The 13,283-nt window shown below is 41.8% G+C and overlaps 1 protein-coding gene across 3 annotated transcripts in view; it reads left to right on the top strand.

The window, feature by feature from the left end:
* Positions 1-13,283, top strand: part of rhbdf1a (rhomboid 5 homolog 1a (Drosophila)) — a 37,631-nt gene that overhangs the window by 7,897 nt on the left and 16,451 nt on the right. The window contains exon 1 of one of the 3 annotated variants that reach the window (XM_061701042.1): positions 1,459-1,548. The exons of the other annotated variants lie outside the window; for them this stretch is intronic. The gene's annotated coding sequence lies outside the window, so the exon portion shown is untranslated. Of the gene's footprint in view, positions 1-1,458; positions 1,549-13,283 lie in introns of those variants that run through there. 3 annotated transcript variants of the gene reach the window in all.

Below are 13,283 nucleotides of genomic sequence, written 5' to 3'. Positions count from 1 at the left end.
TCTTTCTTTCGTTCTCCTTTTCGCACTTTGACAGGCCGGGTGGAAAATGATGTCAAGTCTCTCTTTTATGGTGCCCTCCTCAGTCAGGAAGGCGTCGCTCTGAATATGTGTTGAAAATAAACAAAAGTTGTCATGTCAGGGGTTGTCCTCCCACTTGGAGAGCATAGAAAAGTCTTTTTGTTAGCGTCTTTCCTCTCGTCCCCTTGCTGACGTCATTTTTCCTGACTCCTCTGTCCCCCCGCCGTACGACAATAATTGCTTGGCCGCCCACTGGGTCGCTCTTTAAGAGGCCCTCCTCCTCCTCCTCGTATTTTGCCCTGCGGCGGTCCCAGAGGACCTGCTCGGGTCTTCCCGGTCTTCCTGTGCCTTCCTCATGGACTTTTCCACAGTCTATCTCTCAGTCCAGCTGTGTGTCGTCACTCCGCCTCCCCCTCCATCCTTCCTTTGTACGTGTCCTCTCTGGACTTCATCTTGGTGACACCAGCGAGCCTAAATGTCAGGGACTTCAGTCACAATCCACCAAAAAAAAAGAGTTTTCATACAGGGGACGTCACATTCAGTCAATGCAGATTTTGCAGGTGTACCAAATGTGAGTATTTTAATGATCTGAAATTGCAAAGAATTGATAGGGTTAGGCTGAGTAAATAATTGATATAGCTTTGGAATGGCGCTGTAATTATAAATGAATGACATTTATAATTACAACAGCCAATACTAAAATATGCCAATAAATAAAAAAACTAAAAACTAAAAATTTGTAATTGATTTTAAAATGGTAACAACATTTGATTAATTGGCAAAATATGCAATTATGTAATGTAGTAGAATATCCCAAGTGGGCTATCCACCTAATAATGTGAAATTAATAAAAAATCTAAATAATAAGATAATTGGAAAATAATATCAAAGAAGTAATAGATTAATTTGGAGGGAAAAATGTCATTCATGTAATGTGCATATAATTAATATTGAATGTATATAATTTCATAATATGAAGTTGTCAGTGTAAAGTATATATTATTAAATATAAGTAATTTATTTAATTAACAAAATTGTCAACTTTAGCAAAATAATTTTTGTCAGTTATGATGCAAAAATAATGTAAAAATGAGGTTTCAACCCATGATTTAACATGAGCAGATGTTTTACATCACCATGGAGCTGGCTGATTTTCGCTCATGATTGGTCCACAATCCAAGTTCTCCAGCCATCATGAAATGTTACGTCACAAATATTCTATATATTTAATGACATTATTACACTTGCTTTGCCACATTACATCAGAGCGGATTGTGTGCTCATCAGATGGTGATCACAATTAGCTTGACTCCTCTCTACATAAGTCATGTGGATGCTGAACTTTCTTTATTGAAACCGCTTCCTCTTTGTTTGCTTGTGTAGCAGATGAAAGGGATTCAAATAGTAGTGGCGCATGAATCACATGACTTAGTTGAATCCGATGACCTGGTTGTTGCAAAGAAGGAACGGAAAGCCGAAGATGAGTCTGTGCAGCTGTTGCCTCTGATTTAAAAACAAACAAACCAAAAAGTAAGTACTATACTCTTGCTCAGGTTTGTCTTTCCAGCACCTAATCAGACTCATGTGTGACTTTGGATGTGCTGTTTCTTTCCACATAATTGCTAAAGGCTGTGCACACCAACGCGTACGGTTTAGTTGTGTGTGTGTGTGTGTGTGTGTGTGTGTGTCCTTGTATTGAATATCAATGGAGTCGATCAATGCGTTGCCTGGGATGCAAATCCGACAAGGAGATGTTTTTAACCATTCTTGGAAAAAGCACATGATTGAACATGGTTTAAAAAAATGGAGGTGATAGAAACCTTTGTGTTGTGTTTTCACAGTGTGGCTATAAAATGGGCTAACGCAGGGGTGCCAAATTTATGAAAATGCCTGTAATGCATATTTCTTAATATTTTTTCCATCTATCTATCCATTTGCTATCGCGCTTGTTAGCTGTAGCTGTGCGGCGTTGCATCACTTTGAGATCAGCACGGCATTTGAATAGAAGATAAAGATTAGGTGGCAAATCTCTGCTTGTCACGTTGATGATGAGGAAGAGAAATGCTAACGTGTTGAAAGTCTGACAAATCTAGGTGCGTGTTTCGTTAGAAAGTAGAAAGTGTGTGTCGTGATTGTGAGAAAAGATGACACAGTTCATGGAGTGAATGATGAACGCTATGTAAAAAAGCCAGTGACGTTGAACTCGAGACGTGGCGAGTCAGCATCGCTCATGGCGCGTTTCGTTGTTGTATATCTGTAAATAAATTAGAATTTTACCATTTATTTCTCAGTCTCGTTTTTGTTTTATAGTTTGCGGTATCAGAAAAAGAAAATGCATCAAAGTCGCTATTCTGCTTTAACGTGTTTTGGTTTTCTCCTCCTTTTTGGTTAGAAACTGATGTTTTTGGTAGAACCAACCCATGTTCTACTGCGGATTACTAAAGAACGTAAAACGCTAGAAACAAGACTTTTTTTTTTCTGGTGAGAGAAGAGAGTCTATTCTTTCATTTTGGCAGGTGTTTATATTGTCACAGAACTCAATATTCTGTGGTTCTTGAAAGCCTTTTTGTCTATCTAAATAAAATAACCAGATTATCAGAAACACAGCACAGCATAATGCTGCAAATGACATCACAATAATAAACAGTTGTATTATTATTATTATTACTATACGGACAAAAGCATTGTGACCACTTAGACAAAAATATCGTGTTCTCAACTGTGTCTGAGGAAAGTTTTGTACATTATGTGAGCGCTCGTCTTTCTCGGTCACGCTCGGCAGCTTTTCACACACGAGCTAAATGACGCTAACGATGCTAATTCCTCTTTGCGAGTGGTTGCACGACGGCACGGGATATATGTGCACGTCATTTCCGCCGTCGTGTGGACCGGACGTGTTGATCGCATCCCGTTTTGCGTATGTGTTTATGTGTGTGTTTCCTGCCCCGTTTTTTTTTTTTTTTTTGCTTCCTTTCCTCCAGTACTCCCAGTAACCCGACCTCTACTCGCCGGTGGTCTCCCAGGGAGGAAGCGGGATGACAGAGCCGACGACTCCCTTTGTGGTGTATTTTTATTCCCGTTGAGTGATTTGAACACAAAGACGAGCCACGGTGTTGCTGCTCTGGATGTAATAATCTCGTTTTACGCAAACAAATAAAACTATTAGCCGCAGTGGGAATTTGCTTGGCGCACCATTTCCAATAATTGGAAGATCTCCAGCTCACTCCTGATTTTATTTTTTATTTTTTTCCCCTGCCGTATTCCAATCACGCAGCACAATGAGCGTTGTTGAGCATCAGGCGGCACAATGTGGGCTTTTGTGGCCTTGATTGAGGCTGATATCATGCTGGAAACTATTCCGATGGCTATCACATGCTGTTTCTCCTCTTACTCTCTTTAACGAGAGAATGTCAAACCTCCTGCAGACAATCAACGGCTTGTTTTCTGGCCAATTTAAGGTGCTAGTGGGAGCTGCAGAAAGTACTCATTTTGTTTGAGTTATGTCTTTTAGCAGGGTGTGCAGCATTGTATCAAGAGACCTTTGGGATAGGTCAGCCCTGTACTTCATTGCCAGAATTCCCCCGCCCCTTACATTGGTCTTTGGGGAGAAATTCCCTCTGCAAACCTTGTCACAATCTCTTGTGTGATGATCTAAGTAATGCCGGTCTGGCAAGGCATTCTAGTCCCGATTGGAAACTGAATACAGGGATCAAAGCTGCTTGGTGTCAAGCAGCGTCCCAGACTCTGTTGTGACTTTTTCAGTGCCGCTCTTCGCCTTAAGAGTATGGCACAAGCGTAGCGACTCTTTTTTTTATTTATTTATTTTTTTTTTTTTTTTGCAGTTTGGTGAATTTTGATGAATTGATCAAAATCAATGCTGACAATCTATGCAGATTTTGTTTGTATCCGAGCGAGCAGCATAATCTGCCCTGTCGTAACTATTCCAGGCTAACAGTGCAAACAGACGTTCATCTTTTGCTTTCATTGTCATTGTTGTCCATTTCCACACTTAAGCAACCTTGAGATTGAAGAGTTTGGCACATTTTGAATTCCTCACAGCGAGCAGCAGACCATATATTGTTGTTACTTTTTGTTCTTCCACTCATTGCCTTTTTGTGACACCAGCACAATTTGAGTCTAAATGAATACTGAAAATCAATCCAGATTTCTTTTTTTTTTTTTTATTCTAGTAGCAAGCAGCACTGTTGTTACTATTCCAGGAAAACACTCCAAACATCTTCTGCTTTTGCTGTCCTTTTGAATTCCTCATATCAAGCGGCATGACATACTCTGTCGTAACCTTTTCATTGTCTTTTTTTTCTCCTTGGCCTTTATTTGTTTGCACATTTTGAGTGAAAAATACATGTTGACAATTTAAGCAGATTTGTTTTTTATTCTGTCAGCGAGTAGCATAACAAGCACAAATGTTACTGTATTAGCATTTTGAGTCAAAATCAAACCTAACATTCTATCTTGATTTAATAAATCGTACATACTGCGTGACGCCTATTCATCTTCTGGTCTCTTTGTCCTTGTCACCAGTGATATATTTGACATATGATGCATGACAGGTCCAGTGATGTATAGTAACATTTGGCTCTACATTATAGCATAGCTTAGTTGGTGCTTTCAAACCTCTGCCATGGCTGTCTGTTCACTTCTGGCCTGAGGTCAGTTCTTGGGGAGTGTCACAGTCCTGTTGAATTTCATGAATCGCCCTGAACAGTCAGCCCCAGGCGGGCTTCGGCCTTTTCTCCGCAGTGTGCTTGTCGTGCATAAACTCTCTGTGACCCGCTCGGTACATGGTCCCACAAGACACGCACGCACACTAATAGGCGGTGAGTGCAGGTGGAGATCCAGCCGCTGTAAGATAAGCCTTCACTGCAAACAAAGCGCTTTCAGGTGCCTCAGCTGTAGTCGCCGGGTAAAATTAGCTGTTTATCAGCGGCTCGAATTCACGGAGCGGCCGTTGGAGCATGTTGGGTTGATTTAAGAGGGTGTTCCCTCATCTAAAGTATCTCAGTCGCAACTTTCAAGCCTGTGGTCATCTGCTTCCTCGTAGATTACAGAAACAAACAAGGATCGCGACCGAGAGAGAGATGATACAGATTTGCTGAGTGACTCGTGTTTTCGCGCTGATGTGGCGTTAAACGGTACATTAGATTATTAGTTTTTGCAGTACAATAATGACCGTTTGTAATTGATTTTCAAAATACAAAAACGGGAAGGGCGTCGATATGTAAAGGGGGTCACACTAAAACACTTTTATGCTTTTGTATATATCTTTCTATATACACCAAAGAATGAAATATTTTTATGTTAATGCATAATATAATACAAGTAATATTAAAAATATAATTTTCATTAATTATTCATCCAGTTTTAATATGTAATTCATACACCATCGTGTAAATATAGTCTCCTATATTTAGTTGAGCCTTACAGAGTACTTTACACATACTTCGCATGCAGTGAAATTGTATTATGAGAAAAGTGTATGCAATTAAGCACAGAGGATGACTGGTTAGCACATCTACCTCACAGTTCTGAGGACCCAGGTTCAAATCCCGGCCTTGCCTGTGTGGAGTTTGCATGTTCTCCCCGTGCCTGTGTGGGTTTTCTCCGGGTACTCCAGTTTCCTCCCGCATCCCAATAACATGCATGCTTGGTTAATTGAAGACTCTAAATTGCCCGTAGGCGTGAAAGTGAGTGTGAATGGTTGTTTGTTTGTATGTGCCCTGCGATTGGCTGGCGACCAGTTCAGGCAGGAGGTGAGCTCCTGCCTGCAGTTGCCTGGGATAGGCTCCAGCACACCCGCGATCCGAGTGAGGATAAGCGGTGTAGAAAATGGATGGATGGATAATAAACCCAATATCAAAATAAAACAACGTTAATTAAAACAATAAAATAAAACATATATACCAATGAAGATAGTGTCACATATTTAGTTGAGCCCCCCCTTTATGCTACACCTATATTTTCAAATACATACTTATACAACATGCAATGAAATTCCATGATGTTTGTGTAATACACGCAAGTTAAGGAAGAAAAAAAGAATTTAGGAATTGAACCACAAACTGCATAACATTGATAAAAGCTGTCTGTGTCCTATTATCTTCCCAATGCTGTACACGGTGTCAAAGCGACTGCTGCAGTGGAAAGGGTCATTAAAACAACAAAGCTAGTGCAGTGGCCTTTTTTGCACACTATTGTACTCATTTATCTGCACTAGAAACAAAAGTGAGCTTTATTCTGTGTGCCAGTCGCAGCGGGTAAATAATTAACCTGTGCGGTTTAAATATTTCAAAGAATTGAGTCAGCTTTGCGTATAATAATGTGTCACCAAAATGCGCTTTCATATTTGATTTCCTGTGCAGGATATTGACTGTGCCTTGTACCAAAATACTGTAATACAAAATTTCCGGCCTTTTCCCTGTTGCTATCTTGATTTTGGGAGTGGTGAGGTAGCCAAAATGTCAAACACAATCAGGTTTTAGAGTGAAACAAAGTGGCATAGTGGGCCTGTTGCTTGTTTTTCATGCGACCCTTTTTTTTTTTCAGTCGCACGAAGCAACACATTTGAAATTCACATCTATAAATACACTGCATGCCGAAGGCCCGCTTTGAGAATGCCATTTATACTTTCAGGAGCTATTCATATCTCTGGTGCACCACGCTGTCATTTGGTAAACACTGTTAGGAGCGTGAGGCAGTCTGGGAAGAGTAAGTACCCTATCCTCAATCAGGAGGGTTAAAGGGCATTCTGTCTAACCAAGCGCTAATCTGTGGAAAAACGTTTAAAACAAAGTGCGCCGTATATGGCAGATGTCTTGGCTGGGCCGTGGCTGCCCGCAATGCCCGGCGTCTAGCCCCTTTGCTCGCCGTGACACTTGATCTCAGGGTCAGCTGCGTGGGATATTTCTGCTGCGTGTGTGTTTTAATGTCGTAAAAGGCTGGATGGCCATGACAGCCTGTCACATATCACCACGGCCCTTCCCGATGACAGCAGCTCCACTGGAACGCAGCAGCTCCCCGTCGCCCACGGCTTTGGGGGGGGGGGGTGGGAGGACCGTCTCATCTTATTTCATGAAATCATACGTTTTTAATATTAGAATGCAAAATTGCAAACGCCCCATCTTTCCATCTATCTCACGAGCTATTTCTCGAGCTATCCATCAATCTATAGACGTATCTATCGAACACTATCCATCAAGTTATCAATTGAGCTTTATATTGCGGTTTTGAGCTATCTTTGGTGCTATCAAGCAATGTATTGTGCTATCGGGAGCTAAAGTATCTATCAAGCTATCGCTTGAGCTACAGTATTGAAGCTAGCCGTTGATTGATTCAACTATCTATCGAGCTTTTGACCTATTTATCTCAACTATTAGCGGTACAAGGAAGCTAGCTAGCTTACTTGGAAGCTAGGATGTTCTTGGCTAATATCGATCTGAGAAGTCTTATGTAAGAAGGTCCTAGCCTCCAAGCCACAAAGTAGCTCCTGAGCTAACCATCACTAATAAGGTAGGTAGCCGTTTAGATACATAGATAGATACAGTATATAGTAATAATGTCTATCGGTACCTATTTCTCTATCTAAGAAATAGTATCTAAGAAGGTCCTTGCTTCCAAGCTATCTACTAGCTTCCAATCCATGCGCTCGCTCCCAAGCTAACTTCCATGAGTTACTGCCGAGATAAATAGTAATAAATTTTAGCCATCTCACTTGTTAGTAAGTCATTAGTGGCATTTACTAGTCCTGTAATAATAAAAATATATATTAGGTAGCTCATAAGCTAGGTCCTGTCTTGGAAGCGAGCTTAAAAAATGTGGATGTTAGGAGCTTTTAAGTTGATACTATTTCTATTTGTCCATGTATCTATCCAAAAGAAGGAAACTAGTGCAAGGAGGAAGGAAGGATTTTATGACGGTGACTTCTTTATCTGCGTTTGTGGGCATTGTGCTGGTTTATTTGTGTGCAGGATTACGGAAAAATAGACAGAAAAAAAATGTAGCCCTTTCCCATGAACTTTGCGTAATGTGTTCCAAGAACGAAACCAATGCCAGGATTTTATTTAATCATCATTGTGAGCTCATTTAGGGGGAAAGTGGATTCTCCTTAAGTCATTGGCCAGTTGTCCACCTCGTGAGTGAAACGTAAAAAACAAAAAAGTACTTTTTTTTTCCCTAAATAACAAGGTCATTTATAGAGTACCTTTTCAGTTGTAGGTGGACGAGGGGGAAAACCAAAGTAATTGTGTAATTTCCTTGTATTGTTCCCAGCATCAAACCCTGACTCCAACATGAAGAAAGACAAAACAATAGCTCGTAGATGCGTATGTAGTAAATGACTGCCTTCAATGCAATGCCCTTTCTATGCCTGTTTAAGGTCAGACGTTATTATTTCCAAGTGGTAGTATGATGTTAAGCTAAAATGGTGCACAAGAATAGCAAGTGCATGACAGAACAAGCAGAGACAGAGGCCCGAGGCCGGGCAGTGTTGCAGCTCTCACCACTGAGTTGGCCGGACTTCTCACTCGCCACATTAATGGGGTCGTACATCAGAGGAACCACTTCCTGCTTCCGACTGTCCGCAGATGCCGCCTCTGCTAAACCTGCCCTTCAGCTCGGTCCTGTCGCTTCCACCCTCTCACAAGTGCGACCACAGCTGGAATACACACAGTGCCCGGAAACCAGACAGCTCCTGTCCATAAAGGGTACATTTGATGTGGTTTTCTGCGCGTGCATTTTTTGTTTTTCTTTTAGTGCTAAACTTCTGGTTATGGGTATGCACCATGACCAGGGCCATTTGGAAAATGATTTTCATCAGACCATCCCAAACATTCGTGTTACCTCACTGTATTTTGCACAAATATAGTACAGTACAGTATAGTGTAGTTCACTCTCACAATATACATATACATAAATTTGTTTTAGGGTTGCAATGTATACAAAACAGCTTCTTTTGTACCTTTTTAGCTCTGGAATTGTGACATGATCTCCTTAGAATCTAGTGGTGTAATTAGCAATGTTAATTGGTAATATCCATCCATCCATTTTCTGAGCCGCTTCTCCTCACTAGGGTCACGGGCGTGCTGGAGCCTATCCCAGCTGTCATCGGGCAGGAGGCAGGGTACACCCTGAACTGGTTGCCAGCCAATCGCAGGGCACATACAAACAAACAACCAGTTGCACTCACAGTCACACCTACGGGCAATTTAGAGTCTCCAATTACTGCATGTTTTTGGGATATGGGAGGAAACCGGAGTGCCCGGAGAAAACCCACGCAGGCACGGGGAGAACATGCAAACTCCACACAGGCGGGGCCGGGGATTGAACCCGGGTCCTCAGAACTGTGAGGCTGACGCTCTAACCAGTCGTCCACCATGCCGCCTAATTGGTAATATTTGTTGTGTACATTTTGCTGTTTTTTTTTTTCTTCAAATTGGTTAGTTAAAATGTTATTTTTTTTTAAATAATAGACAATTGTTTACATTAGAACGACCATTACCGAATTGGTTGATTACATAAACATTTATAGATTGTACCCTTAAGGACAGAAGCAGACGCTGACTATACAGTATTCTTATTTAGGTTGGTAAAACTAGGGATGTCCTGGTCACATTTTATTGTACCTGAATACAAGTCGAGTCACTTGATTTTAAGTATCGTCCGATACTGAGCCTGATACCTTAGCAATGCATTACGTAAGATATATGTCAGGATATATTTGTCATACTGTTTCCTCCTGTGGTCTGTGCGGCTTTTCAGATTGTCACATCTTTCGACTTGACCTGACAGTCTGCCGTGTAAGCAAAATGTTTCCATATCCCACTCTGTGGCTCTTTTTACTTAATGAGCTGCAGACAAGCACCGATTTTTAAGTTCCGGGGACAAAGGTGCCGCCCACTACAGAGCATTTTGGCTACAGCGTAGACGCACAGACAGCTCCATGAAGCCAGCTCTGTAAGAGAAAAAAAAAAAACTCACTCGATACCAGTCAACTAAAAATTACGTGATTTGCCCAGATTTCTGATCACGCGGATCAGCTCGGGTCAAGTCTAGTTGAAACAAGCACAGTTACTGATTTTAAACAATTCTCACCAGAAAAGATGTCTGACTGTGTGTACAGTCTTAGCTAACCACTCCTATTCGTCGAACATCCATCGATCCATGTTCTATAACGCTCATCCTCAGGGTAACAGGTGAGGGAAATTCGGGTTCATAATTTCCCATGTTTATTGAATGCAGCTAAAGTTCTCCCGCATTCCTTTTCCTTTGGCGAGGACTTTTTGTTGGAGGCGAATTGAAACATTCAAGTTGCTTTTGCGCTTGGCCGAGCCCAAGGTTGTTTCAAGGGCTCCACCTGCGGCACACAACAGTGCCTTTATGCGCCTGACTGGAGCACGATTTCTTTGAAATGATTCTATGGTCTGCGTGCACTCAATAATAACAATAGCTCACCATCCGGGCAATTTGTTCTGCCTGTCGGGCGTCGTCAACTGGGCCCGACCGACATTCGTGCACCTGACGAGATGTCGGCTGTGTGTTTCGTCTGCGTTCTCCCCCTGCCTAATGATTGCTACATTTTAAACAAGCCGTGCAAAGCTTCCTTCAGTGTCCGGCTTGAGGAGAAAGTGTCTGTTTTTGGGGAGGTGGGGGCTCACGAAGACGGTTGAAAGCGTGGCCCTGCGAAGTCAAAACAAATCCTAACTTGATGAAATCATGGCGCTGTAAAGAATGCGACGGGGAACGCAAACATGCCACTTATCAGTCGTATAAAACGCACCTCGCCTTGAAAGGGAGATTACGACTCCAGCGGGGCGATTGAGTGAAATCATTGGGGTGGAAAAAGCAGCAAGGCGGTTTTAAGAGTTTTTTCTCGTGTGTGTGAATGTGGCCGTGAGCAGATCGTGCACCCTCGCTGATGAAAGAGGCTTATCCTCCAGCTTGAGTGAGTGCCAAACCCGTTCATCTGCGACTCTCCTCCACAGCAAGGACATCACTGCCGCTGGAGGGAGTGGCGGCCTTGAGGACTACTAATTTCAATTTGTGCCATAAACAGATCAGAAACGAAGCTAGTGATTGGCAGGCTAGTGCCAGTTGAGCTGAGATGTTGAGGAGGACGAGTGAGTCGGCAAATTAGGTCGTTTATCAGTTATTTTTACCATAGCACCAAGCGGGATAGCAATAAAGTGAACCCCTGTCCAATGTGGGGTTTCAGTTTTACTGGTTTCATTTTAAATGTGATTTACTGTTTCCACAAAACAGAAGCAAGTCTTGAGTTTCTTGAAGCGTCACCATTAAAATGTCATTCGTTGTGTCGGCTCTGTGATACAGCTGTCTGCACAATGCTTTTAAAGTTGAGACCACAGCGTATGAAACGTAACCTTTAATCTAATGGCAACTGTCAATTGCCCAGAATCCGTGCCTCTAAATAAATAAAACCAAGTGATTTAATTAAAGTAAACATCTTATTACCACTCCAAGATTGTATGACTTGACTTGCGACTTGCTTGAACCAAGTAATCACTTGACTCGACTTGCTTGAAATGTAGTGGTGACTTGACTTGACTTGCTTGAATCTTTCCCACAGTGACTTAGGACTTGCTTGCGACTTACTCCCACCTCTGCCATGCAATGCTGCAGTTTTACGCAAAACGTCCTGGCTTATGCAGTGGAGTCAAAGAGAGAGCCAATAAACTTCGGTGCAGCTCTCTTTAAAGAGTGCTGTGGTCAGGCTGCCACAAATCACTCTACATTGTTGTTGTTTGGGATTTAATTGTCCTACATGAGGTGCACATAAAGAACCGCAAATGGCAGTTATTCCTGGCAGGGTGGAATACCGGAGGCTGGATGCTAGAGGGAATGGATTAGGGGAAGAAGCCTGACACACAAGCAGAAGAGCGTGTGCATAACAAAGAAACAAGACAAAAAGCCACCCAGTTTGCCAGGAGGCAACATCGATCATTTACACAGCAAATCCTGAGCAACCAAACTTGTCTGTCAGGGAGGGAAAACGTCAAGTTGTGTCTGTGCATCCTTTTTAACTCTGCCCAGATCTGATCCGCGCAATCAGTATCAGTAAGCTCTTGTGTTTGCGCAAATGATGATATAGCATTAAATAGCAGGCAGGTTGCGTCACAGCAGTGTGACTGTGAGGCGAGAGAGCGCTGTCATTAACCCCCAAACAAGACACCAGCGATGACGAGACAGTGAAATAATTGGCCTTTGCAAGGTTAATAAAGCTGTTTCAATTGACATTAAGCGATGCATTTAGCTGTGTGTTTTTGTTAAAAGGATTACACAAGCACTGAAGCGGGGTACAGAGAACTCCCATTTATCATGGCAGATACATTCTAGTTCTACCCGCAATATGTGAAAATCTGTGACCGGAGACCATTTAATAAAATATAATAATAATAATAATTTTTTAAATTGTTTGAACCCTCTTTTTAAAACCCATTTAAACATAGCAATTGACATTTGAATTTTTCTAAATAAAATTCAAATGTACTACAAGAGTAAAAGTACTTATTTCACAGAAAATTCTTCACTGCTTTGTGAAGTAATGTCAGATGTTAGCCATGCAAGTCAGCTAGCAAGGGAACGCGGTATACTGATAACTGGTCCAAATTTAAGCATTTTACTACCTTTCGATCATTGGATGTCTCTGAAAGATTGAAGGATTATCCCATGGTGTGAGTTGTACGAAATGCATTCCCCCTCCCTCTGCTTGTGAAAAGGTCTGGCTGACAATTACAAATGTTAAACCTGACTCTTGGTTGCGGGTGGAGATATTGGCGGTGCTGTATTGGTCATCTTGAGTACCGGGTTCGTACGCATTTAAAGTGGTTACAATGTTAAAAATGTGGGTTTGCATGTAGCCTGCTTTACCCAAACTCAAATTGCACCCCAAGACCTTCCTTCCAAGCCTTTTGTTCATTGGTCTGGCAGTTGGCAACCAGTTTATAACACACATCAAACGCAGCTGCTAATGTAATCTTAGCTGCTAATGTAGGAGGGAGGAATGGACCGCTACAGCATTTTTCTGCCGAGGCTAATTTAACAATAGCTTTATTATTCTGGTTGCAATTTGAAGTGGCTGCATCATATACTGTAATATAATGAAATCACAATAATAAACACATTTTTAAATGTGTTAAATGTCAATCAAAAATAATTCTTTTGTATCAGATTATGCTCCGTACATAATGGACTAGCCTGTGGACATGAGAAGTACTGTACTTTTTGATTGTTGG

This window comes from Phycodurus eques, chromosome 16 (assembly GCF_024500275.1).
Source record: "Phycodurus eques isolate BA_2022a chromosome 16, UOR_Pequ_1.1, whole genome shotgun sequence".
Lineage (NCBI taxonomy): Eukaryota > Metazoa > Chordata > Actinopteri > Syngnathiformes > Syngnathidae > Phycodurus > Phycodurus eques.
The sequence above is the reverse complement of the archived record's forward strand: the minus strand, read 5'-3'. Positions and strand labels throughout refer to the sequence as shown.